The 18,571-nt window shown below is 39.6% G+C and overlaps 1 protein-coding gene across 9 annotated transcripts in view; it reads left to right on the top strand.

The window, feature by feature from the left end:
• The window catches only part of GREB1L (GREB1 like retinoic acid receptor coactivator), a 131,433-nt gene that overhangs the window by 15,636 nt on the left and 97,226 nt on the right, over positions 1–18,571 (top strand). For 7 of the 9 annotated variants that reach the window (XM_038126716.1, XM_038126715.1, XM_038126722.1 and 4 more), the window contains one exon: positions 11,221–11,286. The exons of the other annotated variants lie outside the window; for them this stretch is intronic. The gene's annotated coding sequence lies outside the window, so the exon portion shown is untranslated. The remainder of the gene's footprint in view (positions 1–11,220; positions 11,287–18,571) is intronic. 9 annotated transcript variants of the gene reach the window in all.

An 18,571-nucleotide genomic window follows, 5' to 3' on the forward strand; every position in this document is an offset into this window, starting at 1 on the left:
GCAATATGCCTACTGAACAGGGATTTAGTGAATGTTGGATCAAGGGATACTTATGAGATTTCCATCCTTTCAAAAGAAAGTTGCATCTGTGATTTGGTTCCGTAAGGGAGGTTCATATCAAACCATGTGAATGAACCTGTGGCTTGTGGTCTGTCAGCCCTTTGGCTCCTTGTTGGTTGCCCATTTCCTCACCCCAGTCTCAACCTTTCCCTCTATTTGCTGCTGTTTGTTTGGAGCATGCTGGGACCTGGCAGAATAACTGATCCACTTGACAAACAACGTAGTTTTCCAGGTTACTTTTCAGCTGGATGAATTCCTTGATCCAGTTTACCCACTGAGTGGCATGCCAAGCTTGACTGGTGCAGCGTAACACAATGGGATGGAAGTGATCAGTACTGAGTAGATTTATTTTATTTTTTCACAAACTGCTAGTGCCAAATGTACTGTGAAGTGTTTTTAAACAGACATTCCTGCTTTTGGATTTTACACTGGACAGATGTAAAATTAATTGAACCTGTATATGTGCTGCTTGTTGCCTTTTTTTTTTTTTTTCTTTTTGTTAGAAAGTGATAGGTACCACCAACCTGCCTTTTGGATATTTTCAGTCTGTCTTAAAATCATACTGAGATCAAAAAAAATCATTTGTAGAACTAGTGCCAGCTAGGTCGATGTTGACCTGAGATTTTAAACTTGGCAGTGAAGGAACTGTTCTGAACTGTTTTAAGAACTGATTAAATATTGTTTCTTCCTGCAGAGTTATTTTTGTGAAGAAAAAAAAAAAACCAAAAAACTGGAAATTTTATTTCAGGCTTGAAATAAATGAAAAGTGGAGCCCTGTTCTAGATACTTGGAATACATTTTTTTGTCTGACCTAGAGAAGATGATGAGTGGTTGTTCTTAGTCAGATTTTCTCAGAACCCTTAAAAGAGCATTACTAAGCTGTATGACTCAAATTGTAGGGAACTGACAAAAAGTCCAGCTCTTCCGGCATCTAGGGCAAGCAGCTGAGTCCGTGACCAGTGCAGATGACACAGCAGTTAGAATAGAGTCCTGCACTTGTCTCTGTGCTTTCTCTGCCTGGATTGTGCTGCACTTCTCCCCTTAGAACAGATCTGACCTCCCCTTTGTTCCCAGATAAGAGCATCTCCAGATCTGCCAGTCAGAAGGCACAGCACTTGTGGCTTACCCTACAGACAGGAGGGCAGTAATTCTAGAAAGGGAAGTTGGTAGAAGACTGGCATCTGCTTGCATTCACCTTCTCATGTTGCTTTTGCAAGCATGGAATTATTTATGAACTTTTTTTTCCCATCTGAATGCAGTCAACCAGAGTCTGAAGCTATTCAATGTCAGGGTGTTTGGCAGGGGTTTTCTTTTGGGAGGGGGAGCACAGAGGTAGGGTCCTAATGAGCTGCTTCTCCATGCTCGGTGAGTTCATTGCGTGTGCCTCAGGTATTATGTCATTGTCGTGTGAATGTCCCTATTGCAGTTCTGACTCAGCAGCCATTTACAGAACTGTAAATGGACAGCTGTGCCATCCTTAATACGAGTTGGAGAAATCTTCCTCTATTGTGATAAAAAGGCCTATTTGTGGTTTAGAGGACAGAGTTTTGGACTTTGTGCTGTAAGGATAAGAATGATATGACCCTTTCCTCCCCAGCCAAAATCCCCAACTTCAAAACCACATGCATCAAAGGTGCAAGTGCCAGGCTTCCCTTCCAGGAAGGTATGGCAGTCAGCACCACTGACAGACTCTTCAGGGAGGAAGCAACAAAGAAAAGGCTTTTAGAGAGGCTTTTGTTTTCAGCAAATAGCTTTCTAAAACTACAAAACTGAAGCTTAACTTTGGGAAGGAAAAACCCCATGTTCTTCAATGGAGTTACTTCCTAGTCTACTACAGCCCCGTTCTGTGTTAGAGTTACTGCTTAGGGGAACACTCACCTTTAAAAGAGCTCCAGACCTTGGGCATACTGGGCTGTCCCCATCCTCCAATCTTTGCTTAATGTTCTGAGGCCTAAGCTAATGTCTCAAAACCTACCTTCTGCATATTTCTGAATAAAATGTGCTCTTTTGTAACCGGCTGGCTCAATGTTCTTATGAGTGTGCTTTCCTTTGTAGCGATGAGCCCATTTCCCACTCAAGAGTGGGGAATAGCCACTCCCATATATATCTAAAAAAACATGTGAGTGGATCAGAAAGTATTCTTCCGTACATAATAACTGATTTGATTTAATCTAGATCTTCTTTTTGATTTAACTTGTAAGTTGCAGTTGCCTGGAGATCCACTGCTGTTTTGCTCTATGATCAATGCTTTGAAAGTGTAACTCTGCTGTTTACTAATGATGTTTAACATGATCCAGACATTTCATATAATGCAGTGTAAAACCAGAGAATCTGGACTATTGCATGTTAAACAAGTATTGCCTCTGTCTGGTACTGCTTTATATATGTGGGTAAAGGACTGCAGAACACTGTAAATAGGTGGAGGATGTAACTCTTACGTGTGTCTATGTTATCCTGGAATGGCAGTTTCTGTGAATGGAAAAGAAATACCTTATCAGTTGAAAGAGAAGTGAACCAATGTAAAGCAAGGCAAGGCCAGTGTCTCTGAACTACTGTTACTCTCCAGGCTTTCTGATGCAAAGATTTTTGTCATCACATGATGACCAAGTAGACCAATATTTCCATTTTTTTTTCCCATCACTGAGCAAAGATATGTTCATTCCTTCCCCACACTTGTTCTCATGAGGTTGAATTTCCTGCTCGTTTTTCCAATGGTTTTCCTGGAGGTTTTTTTAGATTGCTTTCCTAAGTGACTAGATAAGTGGCAAAGAGTAAGGGGACAGAGCTAAAATTAAACCAGCTAAAGCCAGCAGCTGGGAGATCTTTGTTCTGTTCAGTCTTGACCAAGAGCTTCCCAACAGACATGGGTGGGGGTAGGGGCATGGATCTCAATTCTTTATCTTCGTCATTTTCTTCTCCCCCTTCACAAGTAAAATGGAAATAAAGTGTTACTTAAATGAGCAGCTAAATTCTTCTTAGTGTTGGTGTTGAATTAACATACTCTGTAAAGCCTGTAATAAACTGTGGGTTTACAGAAATATCCTGGGAGGATGTGCTGACTTTTTTTTTTTTTTTTTTGTTTTCTTGCAGTACATTTGTTTAAAGTGAATTATCTAAGTACCATGAAAGTGGGTCTTGGTTTTACTCTTCTTTTTGGAATGCATTTTATTAGTGATATCCAGAGGGGTCAGCAGCATAAATAATGTTGGATTCGAGTCGTGTTGGTGCAAAGGAGGGGGGTTCACAGTGAAGAGCTGTTTTGTTTGGTGTGGCTGATGAGGAGTGAGGCTGGAATTGCTCATAGCTGTCATTCAGGTTTTGTTTCAAAGTCCAAGGACCTACTGGGAAAAACAAAAAGCTAATGAAAGCTGACTGTATTTCAACCCAAACCCTGTGGAATCCAAAATGATGTCCTGACACTGTGTGTATTCTTATTCTCCTGCATTCCCATGGTTACTAAGGTAACAGGTTTTTAGAGGCTTTACATCTTCATTGTCAAGTATTTGCTACACTTATTGTTGCTGTTTGCAGATTAGGGCAATTTAAACAATGCCTTTTGAAATAGCGACCAAAAAATACAAAAAGAAATATAGTAGAAATGGATGTAATGAATCAATTACCTTGCCTTGTGTAAATTTTCAGTGCTACATCTCAGAAGCTACGCACAAAATGTCACACTGGTTTAGTGCAGGGATTTTAGGCAGAGGAAAATGCTTTCTTTTAAAGCATGTTAATTACGGAACTCCAAATACAGATGTGAGGAGTACCAAATGTGACTTAGTGCCTTCTTTAACTACAGAACTGTGAAGAAACTGAAGTTTGTGTTTGTGTCAGGGTATTGTCACTCTACTTACATTACATCTGAGACAGTGACCTGAATCTTGTAAGCTGTGTTATCTACAGCATCTGTGAAATCATACTTGAAAAATTAAGCAGCTGGGGAAAAAAAAAAGACTTTTTTTCTAACAAAAAAAAAGGCAGAACTCTTGTACTTGGACGCACTTTATTGATGCTCCTCTGTCCATTTAGATCAAGCAGAAATATGCTCGTTCACATCTTCACTGTAAAAGTGGATTATAGATGAGATGGTCAGGCTTGTAAGGGCATCTCCAAAAATACGATATTTAAATTGATTTAGTACCTGCTGACTTCTTGCAAATTAGTGCATTGCTGCAGCAAAAATCTTTAGCATCTGTGCCATTTAAAAAAAATTAGTGAAAGTAGTGAAGTCTTTACATTATGATGATTTGTGCTACACAGCTGAGATATGGTACATAATGATTCCAGTTTGCCTGACAAAAATAAAATGTTTCTAGTTGAGAAGAATCCTGCTAGGCAGGGGAAATACAGGTACTGTTCTCCCTGAGTGTCCTTGAAATAAGTCTTTTGTCTCTTCTACTCAAGAGCCCTTTATTGGACAAACCCATGCAGTGGGTGAGATCCCCGTGCTGCTGAGGTGAATCACCACCAGTGTCCGTGCTGGCTTCATCTGGGCAAGACTCAGAGAATGCCCTTAGATCACTTTTTTAATAAGGTGGGTTATATGAAACAACTTTATTGCTGCTTATTTGCAGCTAAATATAGTTTCTTTGGAAGCATAAGTGATGGTGGTGGAGGGACCCTGTTGAGCAACATTTTGTTATGGTTTTGCAGATGCTGCTGACGGTGGTTTGTGCTCAGCCAGGCATATGCCTGGTCTCAACCATCTCTACCCCCAATATCAGCAAGAGGTAACTTTCTTGAGGTAGACAAGACTTAGGAGTCTAGTGTTTAGATAAGTACAGAGCAGATTACCCCAGAAAAAGGGAGGTGACAGATGGGTGGCTGACGCCAGAGGGGTGAAGCCGAATGCAGACTGAATTAGTCCCTGCAACCAAGGACAGAAGGTGCTTGGCACGCAGCTCTCACAGGTTATCATTTTAAAGTGTTTGTAGGGAAGCCTTTAACTTGATTAGGTCATTTCCTTAATAGTTTTATACTTGTGGTTGTTACGTTGCCCTGGACAAAAGTGTGATTTGACATCAAAATGGCTGTCAACATTTAGCTTTATAATAAGCCATTTATATATGACAAGATTTACATTTTTCTGGTACATACAAAAAGCTGAATTAATTAATGTATCTGTATGTATGAAAATAGCTATACTTCTGTGAGGCTACTGAAGGAAAGGTCATCTTCCTTCCATCTCACTTAAAAATATGTGTAATGCATAGGAGAAACAAGGTGTGCAACTCAAAAAAATTATGTAGTGCATCATATAAATACAATTGTTTATTAAATTTTTTATTTTGTTTTTATGGGGTTTTTTTTAAACTTCTTTAAACCTGTTGTTATACTTTCAGCACTTCTTGAAGTTTTTTGAAAGTTGTAGAACAAGAGGGGAAAACAAATTTATTATTAGTGCTTTGCAAAGCTTTTGAGATTCAAAGCTACCAGTATTCAACATGTGTCAGTTGTAAGCTTACCAGGAGGGCTTGTAAATTCCTTAGTTGGGAAAAAAAAGTCGCTGAACTGTAAGGTTTTTAAGGACAGACTTGAATGCAGAAGGGTCCACAACAACTTGTTTTTTAAAAAATAAATAAAATAGAAAAGTCATACTGCTGTCTGCCAAACTGGGGATAATCATTGAAAACTAATGTGGCAGGAGGCTGTAGCACCCTCTGGCAGAGTTTTTCCATCCTATAATAAGTGTCTTCCTTCCCTACTGGGACAGAGATGAACATCCACCCATCTCTGATGTGTGGAGGAGTGTTTTAGAGGACTTTGGAGGGTGCCTCCACTTTAGGGAGCAGGGAGGATATCAGGGTGCTTTGTTAATGCTTTGACATTCCAAATCTGACCAAATATTATTTAAAAGCATCTGTATGGGCCTCAAAGGAGTCTTCCACTTTGCTAATGAAAATCAATCCTGCTCCTTCCTTCTTTCGGTCCCCCATCCAAAAGGCAGGAGCAAATCTTGCACAAAAACATGTTTTTCAACCCATTTTTTTCATCAGTGCTGCCTCTTTAGTTTTTATTTTAAGCATAATTTTTATCCCTTTTTGGTCAACTTTTTAGATTCCACTTTTAATTCCTGTTGAAAACTTATCTTTTGTGATAACCTAAGAGAGGTTTCTGTTGGATAGGCTTCTTTTTCTTCAAAATTATTATTTCAGACAAACTGAAAGATGTTAATAAAATTACATGAAACTTTAATGAGTCATTAGGTACATGTTCTTCCCTTCAACGTGCTGCTCACTGTTTAGATTCTAGGAGATTCTACTGGGTTCTTCATAAGTAGGAGTGCCAGTCTTGGCAGTGAATTTGAGATCAGAGTTTGGCAACCTTGATTTATTTATTTTTTTTAAGCATTGTGTTTCTTGTTGTTTGGTTTTTTAGTTTTGATTGGTTTTGGGGTTTTTTAATGGAAGATGTGTGAATGCCCTTGTTTTTAAATAGCAGCCAGAAGAATTTACTTCTTACTTACCCCTAGATCTTTCAACAGTAAATTATTACCATTCAGTGAGGAAAAGGGTATTTACCTCAGTAAGAACCAACTGTGGTTGAGCACCAGAGAAAACAGGAGGGGTTTATTTTTCTGTATGGTTCAGCTGTTAAAAACAAATTGAATTTAAACTCTGAGTTGTTGTAGCTGTTTGCATTCTTACAGGTGGCATGCATTTCTGCAGTTGTCTTAAAAGATTTTGAAGACTGAAAGTGTGGGCAAAACCAACAAGATGAATTAGCTGCTGGAATGTTTAGTGTGCTCCTGACTCAAACAAGGGAATGACTTTTATTCTTTGTGGATAAAAGCAACTTAATGCTTTAGCAGACATACAATTTCTAGACTAATTGCATAGTATTTATAACCCATAAATGGGTTATAAATTGGCATTATCTGCAGCAGATGCAAATTTTTTCTCCTGAGCCATTAGGCAGCCTACCAGTTTATTCCCACTGACAATGATGGCTGCTGAAGAGGCACAGACATTGCAGGATCAAGCTATAAATTTAATTTCTGGCACACTGGAAGCTCTTCAAAGTGTCTTTTGTTGGCAGAGTAAATTCTTGAATATAAATAAGTATTGTATCTTGCAGCCCACACTGAAGAGAGATGGAATGAAATGTAAGAATATTCTTTGGTTTTGATGAAGTGGTTTTCTGTGGGAGAACAAGAACCCTTTTAAAGCTGCAAGATTTAACTACTTTGTATCTTCTTCAAGCAGCCTGTTCTTCAAGCTGAACACCATTTGCTATATAAGAAACACTGAATAAGTTGGGGAGGTTCTCCTCAATAACAATGCAGTTATTGCATAAAAGAGAGACTGATGAAAAGAAGTACAAACCTATTCTTTTTTTCATCCTGTTTTTTTTTTCCTATAAATTGACTTTGTGGAATTTCCACACAAAATTCTTAAAGAATGTCCCATTTTTTGACATGGCAGCTCTCAAATCTGTGTGGAAATGCTGTTGGTCATGCACTAGGACCAAAGTAAATAATTCATTGAGTAACCTCTTCATCTGACACTTAGTGTTATAATAGAAAAATTATTATCACATCTCATTTATTCAGACTATCTAAACAGAATGTATCCAGTGATAATTAAATTGACATTTTTTGTAATATTTGCATTAGTCTATTAATCTTCTTCTTAATTAAATATATGGGGTTCTACAGCCTCTGGTTGGATAGGTATTGGTTGAAACACCTTATGGGAGGAAATTTGGTGGTTTTCAGCTCTGATTCACAAAACTAAAGTACTCCTAAGTCCAAACAAGTACTAAAAGATAGATCAGTTGCAACTAACTTTTGGTTTGCAGCAAGGAAGCCTGTGGAAACCAGAAGGCCAAGGGGGTTGTCTTCCATCTGTGCTGAAGATGCAAAGTCATGCTATCTGTAGGAAAAGAAAGATGACATTGCCCTTTAGCCTGGGTTTAATGTAGGTCATTTGGGTCACCAGATGACATGACTTTAATGGCCAAACTGCTTTTAACAATTGCCTTGGGCAGTGTTTAATTTCACTGATCCTTGCCAGCCTTCAGGAGAGAAGAGAGGAGAAATCCACCTTATCTTTTGGTTTTCACAGTGATGATTTAATCATCTTTTGTACTGAAATTTCTCTAATGAAACCTGTTACCTAGTACACACTTGTTATAGTTGAACGCAGCCCAGGTTTGTATGAAATTTCAGAATGAGTTGACAAAGAGGTTTGTTTGTGTTCTTGGGCTGTTCAGCTGCCATGTGCAGAATTCCTAGTCTGCTTAAGTTGACCTATGGTTTATTATCTCTCTTTCACATGCAATATCTTTCTTCTCGCTGCAAACCCCTGTAACAATCAATCATACTGTAACAACAGAAGAGGAAGGATAGAGCTGAATTCCAGTTGTCCTACTGTTTTTCTATCCTGGTGATGTACTGGAATAGCAGTTCAGGGAATATACAATGTTCTCTTTTGGAAATATCTCAGTATATATCTTAGAAAGTGCATGGATGTGTGTCAGTTTTGTATAGATGCTCTGCATGGGCTACTGCCCAGAAACAATGCCATTAATGTGCTAGCTTAATGGTCTGTAATGGTAGGGGGGAAAAGACAAAGAAAAGCAAATGTTGGAGGCATTAGTGGGGGGAAAAAATGAAACCAAAGCAAAAAAATTATTCTGCCATGCACAGGTCTCCTGCCATATAGGTATCCTATCTTTAGGATACCTACATCTTGATGGTCATGTGCAATTTGTCTCCTTCCTCTTGCTTCTGTGATAACACATATTAAGATTGGAAAAAATACAGAGAAGGAAAAAAGGTTGATCCAAGTGTAGAACAACTGCTGTTATGTAAAGGACAGCTACATTGACTAGACTTCAGCCCTGCAAGTCAGACAGCTGGGGTCCATAAAATACTGTGGGGCAGAAGGTGAGAGCTGTTCGTGTCTTCTGGAGGAAAAGAACTGTGGAGCATCAAATGAAATTAGCAGGGGCTGTGCCGAATGCAAACAAAAGGTGATAATTGCCAGTGTGACGTGGGTTATCACACTCCTTTCTCAGGTCCCGGACACCCTGCTTTCTAAAGCAGCTGGATAAATGCGTGGTTCCTGTTAAATGGGCACTGAGCTGCAGATCAGTGGAGGTTGGGAGAATATTTCAGATACTTATGACTGCAGGAACATCACGGAGTTTGTGACAGTATCTGGTGTTGGCCACTGTGTGACATAGGGAAAGCAGCCTCTGCTCTGACTTGTAGGTGTGTCTGCTTTTAGGTTGATCTGACCGCTCCATTGTTCTTCTCTGATTAGTGTGGGTCACTGTGTTGGGTGAAGTGGGCTGCACAAAGTGTTCCAGGTCTGCTCTGTGGTCATAGTGCATTTTCTGCAGGCAGTGAGCCAGATGAAAGCAGCATACAGGTGTCTTGTCTGCACCATGATGGTTTGATAGGTAATAAAATTAAGTATTAACAAGCAATTCCAGGGGTGCCAGAACTGAAGAAGCTAGTTTCCTAAAGATTTGTCTCTTTTTTTATTAATAAACTCTGATTTAAAATGTGTTCTCAATTTAGGATGTAGTTAGGATCAGCCTTTCCAATGGCTTCCTGTTGTACTACCATTACACAGTCAACTGTCTTGCCTAACTGGCTTAAGTTTCCTCATGAATATTGAGAAGCTGAAATATTTTTCAGAGCTCTGTTCCTCTGTTTCATTTGCATGGAATTGTGGGTTTAAGAGGTAGTTGACAGAAAGCATGTAATACGAGCCATGTTTCTCTTGGAAGCCAGGCAAACAGAAATAGTACGATATAATTAGAAATATTACAAAAAAGCCAAAGAATTCTTCATCATACCACAAAGCAGTAATAATATAGTTGAAAAAAATCACATGAATATAAAAAATAGATTAATGTTAATCTTTCTAAAGTTTTGAGTGTAATACAGGTTAGTTCAATGCTCATGGTTGTGCACAGGAGCGGTGGGATATGTGTGACATCCTATTTTTCTTACATTATTTAGTAACTGACACACGCTGTGTTCTTGCTGGTTGTTAACAGCATGTGAATTATGAGGCCAAAGGGGTCTTCCTCATGACAATGGCTAATGTTTGCAGAAATGCAAAGGTCATGATCATGACTACTTTTTTTTAATGCCAACTGGATACCAATGACAATTACTGAGCTAGACAGTTCTTAAAGGGTCAGTTTATTGACTTATCTTCCCTGCTTTGTGAGGGGTGATGGAATTAAAGCAACTGCCTGGCTTCTGTTCCGATTTAAGTGAATTTAGCCTTGGATTGTTTTCCTTCATATTCCCATGAAAAACAAGAGCAACTGGTTCACTAGGTTTATTTTTCTGTGAGGCGCTGCTTGATTAGCAATATTATGATCATCTTTAAAAGAGAAAAGAAAATCAACTTCTTAAAACATATTTTGTGGTTTTGAGATAACTTTCTTTTCCTTCTAACCTCTAGTTTAAACTTAGATGGAAGGGAAAAGAAATGATGGTTTTTCACTTATGGATTATAAGTGGTGGCTGTAGTGTACTTTTAAAAGATAGATTTTTCAAACAAATTTGAATATTGACATCTACGAGCTAAGCCATGGAAGTTAAATAAAGATCTTTGCTTACCTATGGCTGAAAATATGTGAATGAATAGTTTTGGTTTTCTAACAGACAGAATGTGTTTGGAGGAAATTGCAGCTGTAGGACAAATGGCCATGGGTTGTATCTTCTCTTTCCCAGTTCAGATGTTCAAAACTGAGTGTCCATGAGCTTAAAATTGTTTCTGAATTAATTCCTCTGTAATGCAGTGACCTTTCCTCTGTGGGAGGCTGGAAGTCTGCACTGCAGTGCGTTTAGTTACCCCTTACAGTGATTAAAAATTTGGAGACATGAAGGCTATTATTTGTTACTTTGAAAACCATAGTTTCCAGTTACTGCATGGAGTGATTTCTGGAGTAGTAAAATACTAGCCTAGTTTTTGAGAAAGGGCAGGTCACACATCAGGAAGTTGAGTCACAGTTGGAGTGGACACAGCACTAAGAAGTATCCTCCTTAATAGCCTGAGAAGACAAGAGGTATTAGATGACCTAATTTTTTTCCTGTGAAATTTTTGCTGTTGTGACTTTATTTTCCTGGTTGCCAAGATTAAATGTGGAGGTCATCTTTTTTCTTTTTTTTTCTTTTTTCTCTTTACACAGGAAAGTCTCATCAATATACAGCTGGTTAGCTTGAACCTTGCCTGAATTTATGGCCTTCTGATGCAGGTATGGTAGGAGTATGGTAGATGTGATACTAGAACTTAATTTTATCAGTTTACAAAACTGTTGATTAATTACTAAAAAGAGGACTTTGGCTTTATGATAAGAATCTTTGTCTCAAAAGAGGCTGGAAATTATGCAATCAATGACTTTGTGTTTGGTAATAGCAAATCCTTATGAAATTTGTCTGAAGTTTAAAAACTTGGTCTAAAGCCAGATGTATCAAAGCAACAGTTGAGTGTAAGCTTAAAAGTTCTTGTTTGCATCCCCTTGGGAGCTGGGGGGTAGTGGTGGCAAAATGAAGGTTAAAAGTCTTGCCAAGGTTAAAACCAGCAGTGAAGGAAGAACCACTTTTAGAAACAAATTACAGGAAACAGCAAATACTTTTAGACAAATTATATTTTTTTATTGTTTTAAGTAACTATAGGTGAAATTTATAATCTGCTGAGATTTGCAAGTGGTTTCTGTGACACAATTTAGTATCCTAGTGCTTTACCAGACTTCAGTCATATGTCTGAAACTTTGGCTTGTTAAACAGCTGTTGAATACTACTCGGTCCCCTTAGTTCAGCTGTTGGCAGTTTTTGGCATCAGGCACTCAGCTGGAGCAATTGCTTTTCTTGCAGAAGGGAAAATACTGTGAAAACATTGTTCTTGATTGGTTTTTGTTTTTATTTTTTTTTATCCTTGCTGTCAAATTACTTTGTGCTTGGCAGGAGTAGATTTAATCTTGAGTTTACATCTTTGCTGTCCCTTCAGAAACTAGCCAAAGCTATTTAAGACCCAAAACTTCTAGTTTATTCATGCTCAGAAACTTGCTAGTGCTGCACTGCTAAAATTCCACCTCTCCTATGGTTCTGTTACAGCCTGCAGCTGTACAACCTTTAGTTGTACCCCTGAGCCTTACAAGCCTTATGAAGATAACACACTGAAGCTGAGGAGGTTTTGAAGGGTGGCTGCTGAGCGTGTTTGTGTGGCTGTATGACTTTACTGGTTGGATTTAGGCAACGTGCGGGTGGAAGATGGTGAGGAAGTGGAAATCATCATGGGGGGAGTGAACAAGGAGGCTGAGAAAGACAGGGGAGCTTGGAGTGAAGGATGTAGAACAAATTGAGAAGGGGATTGGACTGGCGATAACAGGTTCTGGGGGCTTGGATACTAAAGGGAAAACACATGTTAAGAGAAATCAGATTGGCTGGATGAGGAGGAAGTGTGTGAGAATCAGAAAGGGAAGGGGTGTTGAAGGCAAAGCTGGGCAATAACACTGAGAATATGTTGTCAAGGAACCTGAGAACTGCTGAGATGAGGGGGGGAAAAGGGTACTGAAACCAAGTGTTTCTGACAAATTTGTATACAAAGAGGCAATGTCATTTGTAATGAGTCTTTGGATGATGGGAGAGAGTGGTTGAACTGGGATAAAACTTCAGGAGTGGGATGAAACCCCTATGGAATGACAAGAACTGGCACAGTGTGGCCTAGTAAACAGGATTCAGATTAAGGAAAGGGACTGGTCTGGAGTTTGACAAAAAACAGTTGGGAGTGGAAACAGTAGGGTTATATCAGAATAACATGTTTCCATAGAAATTCATCCATTGTAATACCTAAAAAAGGATCAAATTTTTTTGTCACTTTTCTGCTGTGTTTTGGGCTGACCCTGGCTGGACACTAGATACCTGCCAATATTACTCTATCACTCCCTTCTTGAGCTGGATGAGGGAGAGAAAATACAGCAGAAGGCTTGTGGGTGGAGATAAGGACAAGAAGAGATCACTCACCCATTACCATTAAAATAGACCTGACTTGGGGAAATTAGTTTTAATTTATTACTGATGAAGTCAGGGTAGGGTAACAAGAAGTAAACCAAATTTTTTAAACACTTTTCCCCCGCTCCAACTCTGTTCCTGGGCTCAACATTATGGGTCCCCTCCCACTCAGAAGTGATATTCTGTGATATTTCTCTTCCTGCTCCCCTGCAGCAGCACTATCAGTTCATCACATGTTGTCTCTGCCATTTCTTCCTCCTCAGGGGAGGACTTCTCACACTCTTCCCCTTCTTCAGAAGAGGGTCTCCTTTTCACAGGGTACAGTCCTTCAGGAACAGACTTCTCCAGCGTGTGTCCTTTATGGGATCACAGGTCCTCCAGGAAATCTGCTCCAGCCTGGGCTTCTCTCTCCATGGGCCCACAGGTCCTGCCATGAGCCTGCTCCAGTGTGGGTTTTCCAAGGGGTCCTTTGAGCAGGGTTTTGGGCCCTCCATGGGCTCCAGATGGATCTCTGCTCTACCATGGACCTCTGTTGGCTGCAGGAGCACATCCTGCCTCATGGGCTGCAGGGGGTTCTCGCCTCCTAAGCCTGGAGCACCTCCTCCCTCCCCTTCTTCTGTGACTTTGGCATCTGCAGAGTTTTTTCACATATTCTCACCCTTCTTTCCAACTGCAGTTGCAGTAGCACATCAACTTTTCCCCCCTTCTTTGCTCTTTTATGCCAGAGGCACTGCCATGGTCACTGATGGGCTTTGCCTTCTTCTGCAGCATGTCCGTCTTGGACTCCACTGGCATTGGCTCCGTTGGACACAGGAACCTTCTAGCAGCGTCTCACGGAAGTCATCCTTGTACCCTTCCACCACCATAACCTTTCCACACAACCCGAATACATACTGTCAGTAAATATCATAAATATTTTCAATGACAGGCTCTTGCCTTATTACTGGTGTTCCACATGAAGCACCTGACTGAAGGAGAGGAACTCCAAAGAGCTTTGCTGCTCCCAGCAGACAAGCAGACATGGGAGAAGTGAGCACCAGAGTGTTCTCGCTGATCTGTGGGAATACTGGCAGTGCTGCTTGACTTGTGCTTGTCTGCATGAAAACAGACCATCAACTAATGGTTGCCCATCTCCTCCCCTGTTTGGGGATTAATTATCCCCACAGATACTCACAGCAGTCTGATCACACACTGCTGGAGCCAGGACGTTGGTGGGTTTGGCTTAGTAGTTGGGTCAGGCTGCGGCTGGTATAGAAAGGAGGTCACAGTCAGGGTCAGGAAAACCCAAGGTCAGAGACCAAAGAATTACAAACACATTAATCTTGAGGGCAAGGCAGGGGTGTGGGTGCCCGGCTGTGATGTGGAACGTGGGAAGTGCCGGTGTGCCAGAGTAAGCGTCAAAGCCCAGAGTCTGGGCTGAGGCAGAGGCTGGGCTCAAACTCCACACCAGAACACAGGAATGCTGAAAAAGGAGGCTGGTGGAGCAGGATGGTTGGGAATGAGTCCCAGAGTATCAGAAAGGAGGATCAGGGATTAGATGCAGAAATTGCAGCATAATACGTAGTTTTAGGAAAATTGGCAAGCTCACAGAAAACCCTCTGTAAAGATGTACCTACCTCTTTCTGACGGTGTGGCTGAATTTGGGGCAGCTGCCAGGTGGGGCAGCACAGTGGGGGACTCCTTTCATAAGAAAGGTTGAATCAAAGCACAGTTGCACTTTGATCACAGTGTTTTTTCCTAACTTACTGCAGATGCCTAGGCTTCACTCTGTATGGAGACCCTGCCACAAATGTGTTTCTAATGTGTTGTGTTTCCTTGTTTTGTCCCAAGTATGGCAGGTACACTGGCACAGACAGAAGATACTTTTATGATGAAATCACATTCTGAGCTCTGATTTTACAAAGGTTTATGAAGAAGGTTCTGAGAACACTGTTAGGAGAGTAAAATCAGTTCTCTGGAAAACAGCTAAAGCCACAAATTATTACAATTATACGCTTGGCTGTTTCAGAAAATTGGAATTACTAACTTTTCATTGAGGAAAAGAAGGAGGTGTCTGTGCAAGCTGGTCTGAAATGTTGAAAGCAGAAAAAGTAATTAGTGAGGTTTCATGTAGGTGAAACCAATCTCACTTACGAAGGCTAACTAGCCTCTCATTTTCATGACTGTAATAAACACTCATTTATTCCTGGCTGCTGGCAACATAAAGTAGCTGAACAATTAGTGTGGGATGGGCTCATCTGTGGGTGGCATGTGAGGTAATGCCAGTCATTCCTGAGGGGAAAACTCATACCTAAGTACTATATTTTTACCAGCACTAGCACACTCAGTGGACTGGAGTTCTGCACCTCTGGCTCCAGTGTAGCCAGGATGGAGCAAGTGTGGGATTTGAATCTGAATTTCTATGGGATTTTGGCTCAAACAAATCAAGTGTCTTACACTGCCCTCTGTAAGGTGGAAGCTCAGGTAGAATTAAGCTTAAAAACTTGTGTAAATAAATACAAATTTACAGTTTTTGAGATGTGAGGAATTCTGTTTACATATTCAATGTTAATTCAGTGCTCTGCATGTGGAAGGAGAGAAGGCGGAGACAGAAGTGACTTGATATTCCTTCAAACTGTCTTAGTGTATAATGCAGGTCAGAGGAGTTTCCCAGTAGTTTTCATGCTAAATCTTGGGACGCAGGAGAGGTATGATCATTTTATTTGATTTAATTTGGTTTTCCATCCCTTAAATTTAATGATTATCATTGGCTGTTTGTTTGCCTGGGTTTTTTTGACTTTTGAGGCACACACAAGGTGCTTTCCTACAATTTGTTTCACAAGACCAGATGATATTTCGGTGCAGGGACTTTGAAGTTTTGTGGGTTTTGGGTGAGATTGCCTTAAAAATATAATTTCTTGCTGGTATATAATATTGAATCTGAGAAGCATTTCTGTGTTAAATACAATTAGCTTTATTTTCAAATAGTCTTTCAACTAATTTGTTTCTTCCTTTCTTTTCTCCTGCTCCCAACTCCACTCCCTGAACTGTAGGGAAAGCCTATTCATTTGTAAAGCTTCGTTCTTCTTTCAGGACTGGTATTTTGGGAGGGCAGTCATACTGTCAGTTGTAAAGGGACACATCAAAACCTACAGTTTTTATTTCTTTTTTCTACCTAGTGTGTTCATCCTGCCTGGTTTTGGTACAGAGAGTGTAGAGTGTTGCACAGGATGGGATGGAGAAGGGAAGCAGTGACAGAGAGTGCTTAAATACAGTGCCTAATTTAATAAAATAATTTTAAAATACAGTGCTTAATTTAATAAAATTTGGTTTTCTGTTTCAAAGCCTGAATTTTTATTTTGTCCTTTTTGTAGCACTGGCTTTAGAGGAACATTTAAAAATAGTGAATCCATTTTCTAGGTTTAGAGAAGTGCTGTTTATTAGGCAGCAGTTGCAGGCAATGATAGCAAATTTTTTTGAGCCTACACACAGTTTAATAAGGTTCTAATGACAGTAAATTTTACTAAAATATTTAGTATTACTTAGGACAACTGCCAATCCACGAATTTCCTAAGTTTGAGGACATGCAGTTGGTGCAGCCAGTATTTGTTGTATCTCCCCCTGCCCCCCTCCCCTTTGATTTACTAATAACTCTGATTCTCTTGAAAATTTTCTTCCTTCCCCACCCAACAACTGCTTTATAGCTTTCAAAAATAAGCAATTTCCTAGCCTTATCCTCTACCTACAGAGGTCATAAAAATTGCTAATGGAAACGCTGTTGCCTTCTGTTGTGTGATTCTAATAGGAAACGGATCACTGCAATTTATGGGGTACTTACCCTTTTCGGTACATGATGAATGGCTCACTTCAAATGATGTTTCCTCATTGATTTCCAAGTATTTATCACCAGAAAAGACAGAGCAGGAAGAACAGCATTTAAACATGAAGTTGATTTTGAAGATACTGTCTTTTCACTCCCGTGTGAATTCATGGCAACATAGCATTTGCTGTAGTAGGGAAGCAGAAGATGTGAAGTCAGTTCTTTACGTTGCTCTTAAGATTGGGTCTCTAATTAGGTCTCCCACTTTTTGTTATGCTGTATTAGCTTTCTTGCCTGTTCTTTGGTAGGGAGAGTCAGAGGCTTACTCCGTGTAGAGGTTTTGCTCGCATTCTGCCTATTTGTTGCCATGTTCTTGAAACAAGCACACATGATATTTATATGTCAGTAGTCTCTTTGCTGTTAAGCTTTTTCAGTTATTTTCACTTAATTCACAGGAACATCTCTATGCAAATAAATTCTATGTAATATTTAGCAGGTGACTGAAATATTTGTATTGGTGTGGTGGTGTTTTATTTTGCTACATGAAGTATTAGAAGAGACTCTCTGAATCTGTTCCATTTCTGGCTGGCTGGACTGGACTGAATCAAAATAAAAACCATCTCTTTAGTGCCTGCAGTGTTCATACAATCTATTTCTGTGTGTTGCTGCATGAATCACTGGGCAAAACCACATGTAAGCAAGGTAGATCATGGCCAGATACAATCCTACAAAATATGTTTGTTTTTATATTGCCAGGAGTAGAAAATTGATACATCCCTGTGCCAAGTAGGATAACTTGCTTCAATTGAGAAGCATGTTGCAGTTTTGCAGTTTGTAAGAGTGGCTTAAATGTCATTGGCTTGACAGGCTTTGAATACTGCAAATGGTTATAGCTATGCAGCAACTAAGATTTCCGTCTTTTTAAATGGTAATGTTAAAACTTGTTTGCATTGTTCATTTCCAGAGAGTCCAATATCAGATAATTAGATAATATGCTAGCAAAAATGAGGCTGTGTTGGTTAGAAAAAAGCATGGAGTTTCACAAGTCACTTTGATAGCTACTACTGCAATTAGGTTTACAATTAAATCTATATAAACTGATTTTTCATTAAAGAACTATATGAAACCATTGATGTAAAATGCAACTATTCCAGAGAACTTGTAACAATTTTAACCTTCACTATGTAAGAGCACATCTTTATACTATTCTCTTACATTATTTATCTGCTTCTCGAGATTATAACTTTGCTCTTTTCTTTCTTATTGTAATGGGATTTACAAATTTTTCGTTTCAAATCATAATGCAAACAATGGAAGTGAAGAATAAAATCTGCAGATGACGACTGTGCAGTTTCCATTTTTTTCTCTTTTTCTGAAAGCTGTGTTGAGTAAATCTCTAAACAAGCTACCAGGCTGCACGTGGATAACTGACAAAAACCACTCTGTATTGTCTACTTCCATTGCCAAGATTTATAGAATTGGTCTTCAGATGTCTCCAGTGTAAACATACTGGATGTCAAAAGAAAACAAGTGAAGACTGTCATACCTCTCTTATCATATTTGCTCTAAAATGGGCTTAGTATAATGCACAATTTCTTTCTACATGAAAAAGCACTTTTCTGAAAAGCATCCTTTTCAGCTGTCCTTTCCAAAATCAGTATTATCAAGTGTTCTGTTCTTAACTTCACCTGCTTTCTCATGCCACACAGCAGTTACTTTCAAAAGAAGAG

This window comes from Motacilla alba, chromosome 2 (assembly GCF_015832195.1).
Source record: "Motacilla alba alba isolate MOTALB_02 chromosome 2, Motacilla_alba_V1.0_pri, whole genome shotgun sequence".
Classification (NCBI taxonomy): domain Eukaryota; kingdom Metazoa; phylum Chordata; class Aves; order Passeriformes; family Motacillidae; genus Motacilla; species Motacilla alba.